Raw genomic sequence first — 7479 nt, 5'->3', positions numbered from 1 at the left:
GAGAGAGAGAGAGAGAGAGAGAAGGGAGAGATAGTGAGGGTGACTATGTATTTGTACCACCCAATGTTTAAGTGAATTAGGTGAGATGAGGACTCAGTGGTTTTTTTTTTTTTTTTGAGAGATTTTTGCTATAGGGCGCGTGCGCTCACCAGACAGACAGAGAGAGACATAGAGACAGAAAGCGAGAAATCACCCCCCAGGGGGGATGGTCACGCCGCAATCCCTTCTCCTCCATTCTCCTCTCGGGATCTTGGGCATGCACGCACACGCGCCCGGCGTGAGTTTTAAGCCACCGGGTCCAGGACGCGAACCGCGGTCGACTACGTGGGAGTCCAGCGACATAGCCATTACGCTAACTGCTGGTTCCCAGGACTCAGTGGTTTTAACTGAACTAGTCTACAGATATTTTTCTGGGGTAAGACATACAGAGAAAACAAATTAATTTTATTTTCCATTTATTATTGCTACCACATACTAGAATTAGAATCCCAGTGTATCACAGAACCTTGGCTTAGAAAGTGATCTGTGAAGTCATCTATGTTTCCCAATAAAGTGGTAATTCTATACCTTGGCACTAATATCTGTAATCTTTGTGAATATAATCATGAAGAGAAAGCACAGTGACTCAAACATAGCCCATTTTATTTTCTTAAACCTTTGTTTGGCACTTTTTCATACGCTGAGATGCAATACAACTCCCTGTACTTTTCCAATGTAGATCTAATTCCTGCCATCTAGAATGATTCAAAGGAAGGCTAAGGTGGGCAGACAAGAGGCACAGCCATGGGACACAATTCTCATGGAAAAATTTCCAGCTCAAGGTCAGAGACCTCCCTGAGTTTACCAGCACACATGTGCCCAGATTCCGGGGTTTCCTATAAGCTGGGATAGGTCACTGACTCAAGGCCCTGTTGAGGGTACAATTTCTATCTTTCCCTCTCTCACAGTCTCTGTTTCTCTCACTCATGGAAGAAGTAAATAAATAGACATTGAAAACAGCACACTAAAATCAGACTCCTCTTGGAAGACAGAAAAGTCATTCAAATACTTGAAGATAAATATTGCTGGGAATGGTACTTATGCAGTTTTTCATCTCTTGATGCTGATCTAAGGATGCACTTTGGTCCTGAACATTCCTCAAAAGGAGATGGAGTCCTTTAAGTCTATGCTGGGTATACCTTTCTTTTGTGATATCTTTCCCTGTTCTAGACTTACATGTGTTCTTTTGTTCTGCCACAGTTATGTGCATAATATGGAGCCCAACTAGCCCTACTGCTAAATCTGTTCCCGGATGTAAGAAATAAGTTAAGAAAGAGTTTTCCATTTGCACCAGGGGTGGATACAAGCAGACCATCTATTTGTATCAACTGTGGAATGAGACCCATTGGCCACACGGGACCCATATTCATGGTTGAAGTCAATCCAAGCCCGTTTGCTCTTCTCTGTGAGTAAACTATTGCTCCACACAGTGCCTATGAGTCTTTCAAGATGATCCCCACACTTGTAGACCATGCAGTGTCAAGACTGCTGCTCTTGTGGTGACATCATTATACTCTTAACTATCTTCCTTGCACTGAGACTCCTCCTGTAAGTGGTGGTAACAGGTGTCACTTGTTTCATAAACATTAAATAAATGCCAGATGTGCTCCTGCCTCATTCTTTTTATAGGTCAAGCTTTCTTCTAGAAAATTATATTTCTGCATAAAAGAAAAATCTAATGTTTTAAAATATAATATTCCAAACTGGATATGATACTTAAGATGTGGAATGGCAAATACAACATTGAGTTAGCATCTACTTTAGATTTAAGTTTGTACACGGCACTTTACTTTCAATAACTTTTGCTTATTATGACACTGAGTCATATTGTTAAAATTTTTTTATAATTTTAGTCAAACAAAAAGCATTTACAAGTTTTCAATCTAAACTACTTTTTATCAGGGATTCCTAAGCATATAGTTATAAAAATTGATTCTTTGAGCCTTCACAAAGGATATTAAGTTTGGTTAAGTTGATTTATATTAGTTTGGGCCCATCATTTACCTTGCCATTTTTATTTTTTGAGTCTTGATAATGTCATCAGTAGCATTAGATAATCCTCTCAGATTTGGATCATCTGAAAATTTAATCAGCATAATTCTCTTTCTATAGCTCAGCATTAATAAAAATACTGACTGGTTCAGGGTCAAGGACAAGTTATAAAACTATGCCATTATAAGCATCTTTCTAGTTAACTATCGATCCATAGTTTAATGCTTTTGTAAATTCACTCAACAAATATCTATTGAGTTATTTTTACTATGCATCAGGGATTAATTTAGGTGATGAGATAGAGCAATGCAAACATGGAAAGCCTGCCTTCATAGGATAGAGAGATAGGGCTATTGATGTCCCATGTAGCATCTTTGTGCAGATCATTAAAATAGCACCCTATCAGGTGAACTCAGGCTTTCTTCCTAAGTAGAATGCATCTCTTTGTTGGGGTAATGATCAAGGGTCAAGTGTCAGGTGAGTAGTTTACCAGGAGAAACTGACTGGACTTCAGCTTGCAAGGACCCCTGCAGCTGTCGACTCTTCAATGTTCGACTTGCACAACTTTCCAAAGAGAACCTTGAACAGTCTGATATATTTATCTTTTTCATGACCTAAATAACTTTTAATCATTATTCAGTGTGCATATTTGTTGAACTTGTTTTTCTTGCTCTTGGAAGAGACCTTTGTTAATTCAAGAAGAATGGCTAACCTACCTTGTTGAGGGTGGAGCATCAGGAACACATCGGGAGGTCCAAGAGAAAGAAGAAGAAAACCTAACTGAAAGGAAGGAGGAGCAGATTAAGAGGAAAAAGAAGAAGAAAGAGATGACTTCAGAAGTTACTGCTCAAGAGGAAGGCACTACTGTACAGTGGATATCATCTGTAGAAGCAAAGGTTGAAAATGAAAGAATTAAAGCAGAAAGTAAACTAACTTCAGGAAAGTTGGGACATCTTAGAGAGAAAAATATAAACTTCATCTGGAATAAACACAAAATTTATGCCCAAGGAACTTATCTTTCTGACCAAAATGGTACATTTCAACATCTTGACAGAAATATAAAATCAATACTCAGCTGCTTCAGAACATTCTAGATGCAGGTTTTCCGAATGCCTATGATCATCCAAATGCAGGTCATTCCAGTTATGCTACATGGTTGGAAACGTCTGACTTCTGTTCCTACTGAATCTGGAAAACCGTTGGCTTTTAGCACTCATCACTGGGCATTAATAAATTCTCTGAGGAAACAGGATTCAGGATACACCTGACCCACAAAGCAGTAGTGTTAACCAAGAAACTTGGACCTAAATCATCTAAGTTTGATACTCTTGTGACTACTCAAAATCAACTAATCTATTGGGTCATCATGAAAGTCATGTTGTATTTTTCTATGCAAAAAATGCATCCAGTGGCCTAATATTTATTAAAGCAATATCCACCAGGAGTAGACCTAACAAATGTTGGTAGTAGATGAATCAGACAAACCGAAGATAGAAAAACCGACTTCAGAGACCACTGGCTTCTATATCCCTGGCCTGCACATTCCACGAGGTCAGAAGAGCTATGTTCAGTGTAACTTTCACATACAATGCTGAACAGTGGTGCAAGCTCAGCCTGGACAATGCCATTACTGTATTCATTGGAGCAAAGAATTCAGTAGAAACTATAGAACAAGATCTTCTCTTTGCTGAATCTGGGACCGGAAAACTTCTAGCAATGAGACAACTTACAAAAAAGGGTTTTGATCCTCCTGTGCTTGTTTTTATTCAGTCCACTGAGAGAGCAAAAGATGTTTTTCATGAGTTCTGTAGGAAGGTATTAATGTGGATATTGCTCATGCAGAGAGGACACAGCAACAGAGAGATAATGCGGACCAGAGCTTCAAAACAGGAAAATTCTGGGTTCTTACTTGTACAGCCTTGCTGCAAGAGGGATCGATTTTAAGGTTGTGACCTTGGTAACCAACTATGAATTTCCCACTAGCTCAGTGGATTATATCCACAGGGTAGGTCAAATTAGATGAGCAGAACCTCAGGGGAAAGCTGTTACATTTTTCACTGAGGATGGAAAACTATTATCAAATAGTGTTGCCAATGCTATACAGCAGGCTGGGTGTCCCAATCCAGAATATATGAAAGGTTTTGAAAAATTACTAAACAAAGGAAAGAAGAGAAAAAAAGAAAAGAAGAATGATTAAGAAATCATTGGAAAGACGGACCAGCAGATGGCATAATGGTTACATCACTGGACTCCCATGTGGTTGACCCCAGTTCAAGTCCTGGACCTTGTCGCTTAAAACTCATGCCGGGTTCCTGTGAGTGTGAACCCAAATTCCCAAGAGGAGAATGGAGAATGGAATGTGGCATAGTCATTCCCCTTGAGGCAGTGGTGATTTCTCGCTTTCTGTCTCTGGCTCTCCAGTGAATACATGAGATTTCTCTCTCTTTAAAAACAGCCAAATATAGTAACCTTTTAAAAGTTTTTCCTTCAAGTATGAAGAAATATGTATGATATGGAAAGGCATCTGGAGCAGAATTTCAAAATAAACCCTCGAGATTGAATTCAAATGACCTTTCTACCCACCTACTTATTCTTTTTTTTTGTTATTATTATTATTTATGTTTATATGGACAAGAAGCAGCCAAGACCAGTTACTGAGAAAAAAAAATATATATACTACTCTCTTGAATATTGTTTAATTTACCGAAGGCCTTTTGTGATGTAAGCCGTGACAAGAAGATGTTTCTTCTGTGGCTGGTTATTCAAGTTTCCTAGGACTTTAAATTATTGACCCATTAAGTATCCTTCTTGGCTCTAAAAAAGATACCTTGTAAGAATTATAAGAACACAAAATGAAGTAAAGTCCCCATGTCCTTCTACATCATAATCTACATATATGTCCAAGAAAAAAAATTGCTTTCACTGTTGGAAATAGTGAAGTGACAGTCATCTGTCCACCACGGGCTTGTGCCTTTCTTTCCTGAGAACAGACCTGCAGCTCCAAGGAGGCTGCTAGACAGGAGTGCTATTTCCCAGAGCTTTTGTTTGTCTTTCTCATGGGCCACGTGCTACTTCGCAACAGTGAGTAGCCCTATAACCGCATTCCATATTTGTGCCAAGAAGCTTACACTTTACATCTATTTACTTCACCACCACCTAAAAGGAAAATGTGTGATACCCGTCTATAGCAATTCTCAAATTTTCTGTCTCAATATTTTATTATAGCCTTAAAAAATATTGAAGATCTCAAGAATGTTCATATTTATAAGTTATCTCCATCAATATTTATACTACTAGAAATAAAAAAATCAGAAAATTTTAAAAACATTTATTTTAATACATTGACCATAAAAACAAAATAAACTTATGTAAACATAATCTATTTTTATGACAAATATCTGTTTTTCAAAACCAAAAATAAGAGTGAAAATCATAGCATTGCTTTATGTTTTGCAAATCTGTTTAATGTCTTTTTTCAGTCAAGAGGTTATGATATCACACATTGTGTAGTTCTGGGAAATTGTACTGTTCACTTGTTGGAGTGAGAATGAAAATAATAACATTTTAATATTTTCTTAAAAATAGTTTAACCTCATAGATCCAGTAGAATGGTCTTGGAGATTTTCAATTTGGTATCTTGAGACCTTATATACTGCAGAAGATCCAATTGCCCTGTCTAAAATAGAAATCCACAGAAAACATCAATCTTTATATAGGAAAATTTACTTTTTTATTTTTTATTTTTATTTTTTTGCATAGGACACGTGTGCTTGCTAGAGAGATAGAAAGAGGGAAAGTGAGAAATCACCCCCCAGAGGGAGATGGCTATGCTGAAATCCCTTCTCCATTCTCCTTTTGATATTTTGGTCATGCCCAGTGTGAATTTTAAGCTGCTGGATCCAGGACTCAAATCCTGGTCAGCCAAGTGCCTTAACTGCTATGCCACCTGCTGACCCTGGAAAATTTATTTTTAATGCTTTATTCAGAAATGAGTCTTTTTTTATGGGCACCCCCTCACTTAATAGAGGAGAAGAGATATGGTGTGGTCATCTCCCAGCAGAGTGGGGGGTATGATTTCTCACTTTCTCTCTTACTGTCTCTCTCCAGTGAGTGCATGTGCCTTATGGCAAGAATAACTTAAAAAAAAAAAAAAAGGCAGATCATTAAGGGAGGAGCAGCTATTTTCTTAATGAATATGGTTAACAAGATATAGTACATAAAATTCTAGATACAAAACACATATGAGGCCCAAGAAACAATGGGATTTATTTGGTTGAAAAATGGATTTTAACAGGTGAACTACAGGCATTCAATCTATTCTAGAAATGAGAGGGCCATGGGGGATTACTACAATAAGTTAATGAAACTTTAGATGGTAGCTAAAAACAGTGTGTGTGTGTGTGTGTGTGTGTGTGTGTGTGTGTTTATGAATGGTAATGGCAGAATGATAGAGAAGAGGTTTAAATTGCTGTACTTCAAATTTGGATTAATTAGGATGACATGACCATTACTATAAGAAAATAAATTATGAACTATTCAGAGCTTAGAGATATATTACTCTCCAGGAAAGTGAGTACAACAGTGCTATGAAGACTTTCCACAATAAGACTTACAGAAAAAAAATCAACATGTGCATCTATAAATGCATGTTATAACTTCATCACTGTAACAGCGCCTGCTTGAAGGGAATGATCTTCGTGATTCTTCCTGAGGAGAGGGGATGATCAAGAGGATGTGGAATGTATTTACCTTTGAAATTTATCAACAAAGGAACGGAAGCACTTGTCATTTGAAACTGTTTGCAGATAAATATTACAGTGACTTCTTGAACTCATTTGGCATCATGCGGATGAATGCCAAAGATTTGTGTAAACTTAACTAGCATCTATGGTTAAGAAGGGGAAAAGCTCTATTTCTAATAGCTCATTTTCTCAGTATGAAAATCTCTTTTCCTCTCATTCTGTAGTTAAGAAAAAAAAATCAGCTACTATATTTATTGAACAGCACATTATAGTTCTGTAATAAGACAAACAAAATTGTCAGAGGATATAACTCCTGACACAGCAAAGAGAATGCCACTTAGCGTACAGGAACCATATGGGAAGGCCCAGGGTTTGAATCCTGCATTGACCTGAGCACACTGGATGCGCTATAGGCATGCCTATGGTCCTGGTTGACTGGAAGGCTGTGGGGGGACTGTGATATATTACTCAACCTCTTCACATCTATTACCACACCTCCAGAAGTGGGATACAGCCTGTCCTGTGGAGTTGTTGTAAGATATATGCATATGTGTGTGTGTATAATATATATATATACACGTATATAAACATCTCTCTATATATACATATATGTAATTTTCTCTCTCTATATATATACACACAGACATATAAACATCTTTATTTATATATATATATACACACACACACATACATATATGCAAATATA

The 7479-nt window shown here is 37.5% G+C and overlaps 1 pseudogene; it reads left to right on the top strand.

The window, feature by feature from the left end:
• Positions 1-4228, top strand: part of LOC102481510 (putative ATP-dependent RNA helicase DDX52) — an 81548-nt pseudogene extending 77320 nt beyond the window's left edge.
• Positions 4229-7479: the final 3251 nt, after the last annotated feature.

The sequence above is a fragment of the Tupaia chinensis genome, unplaced genomic scaffold (assembly GCF_000334495.1).
Source record: "Tupaia chinensis unplaced genomic scaffold, TupChi_1.0 Scaffold140301_1, whole genome shotgun sequence".
NCBI classification, from domain to species: domain Eukaryota; kingdom Metazoa; phylum Chordata; class Mammalia; order Scandentia; family Tupaiidae; genus Tupaia; species Tupaia belangeri.
This window is presented reverse-complemented; position numbering and strand designations above follow the sequence as displayed.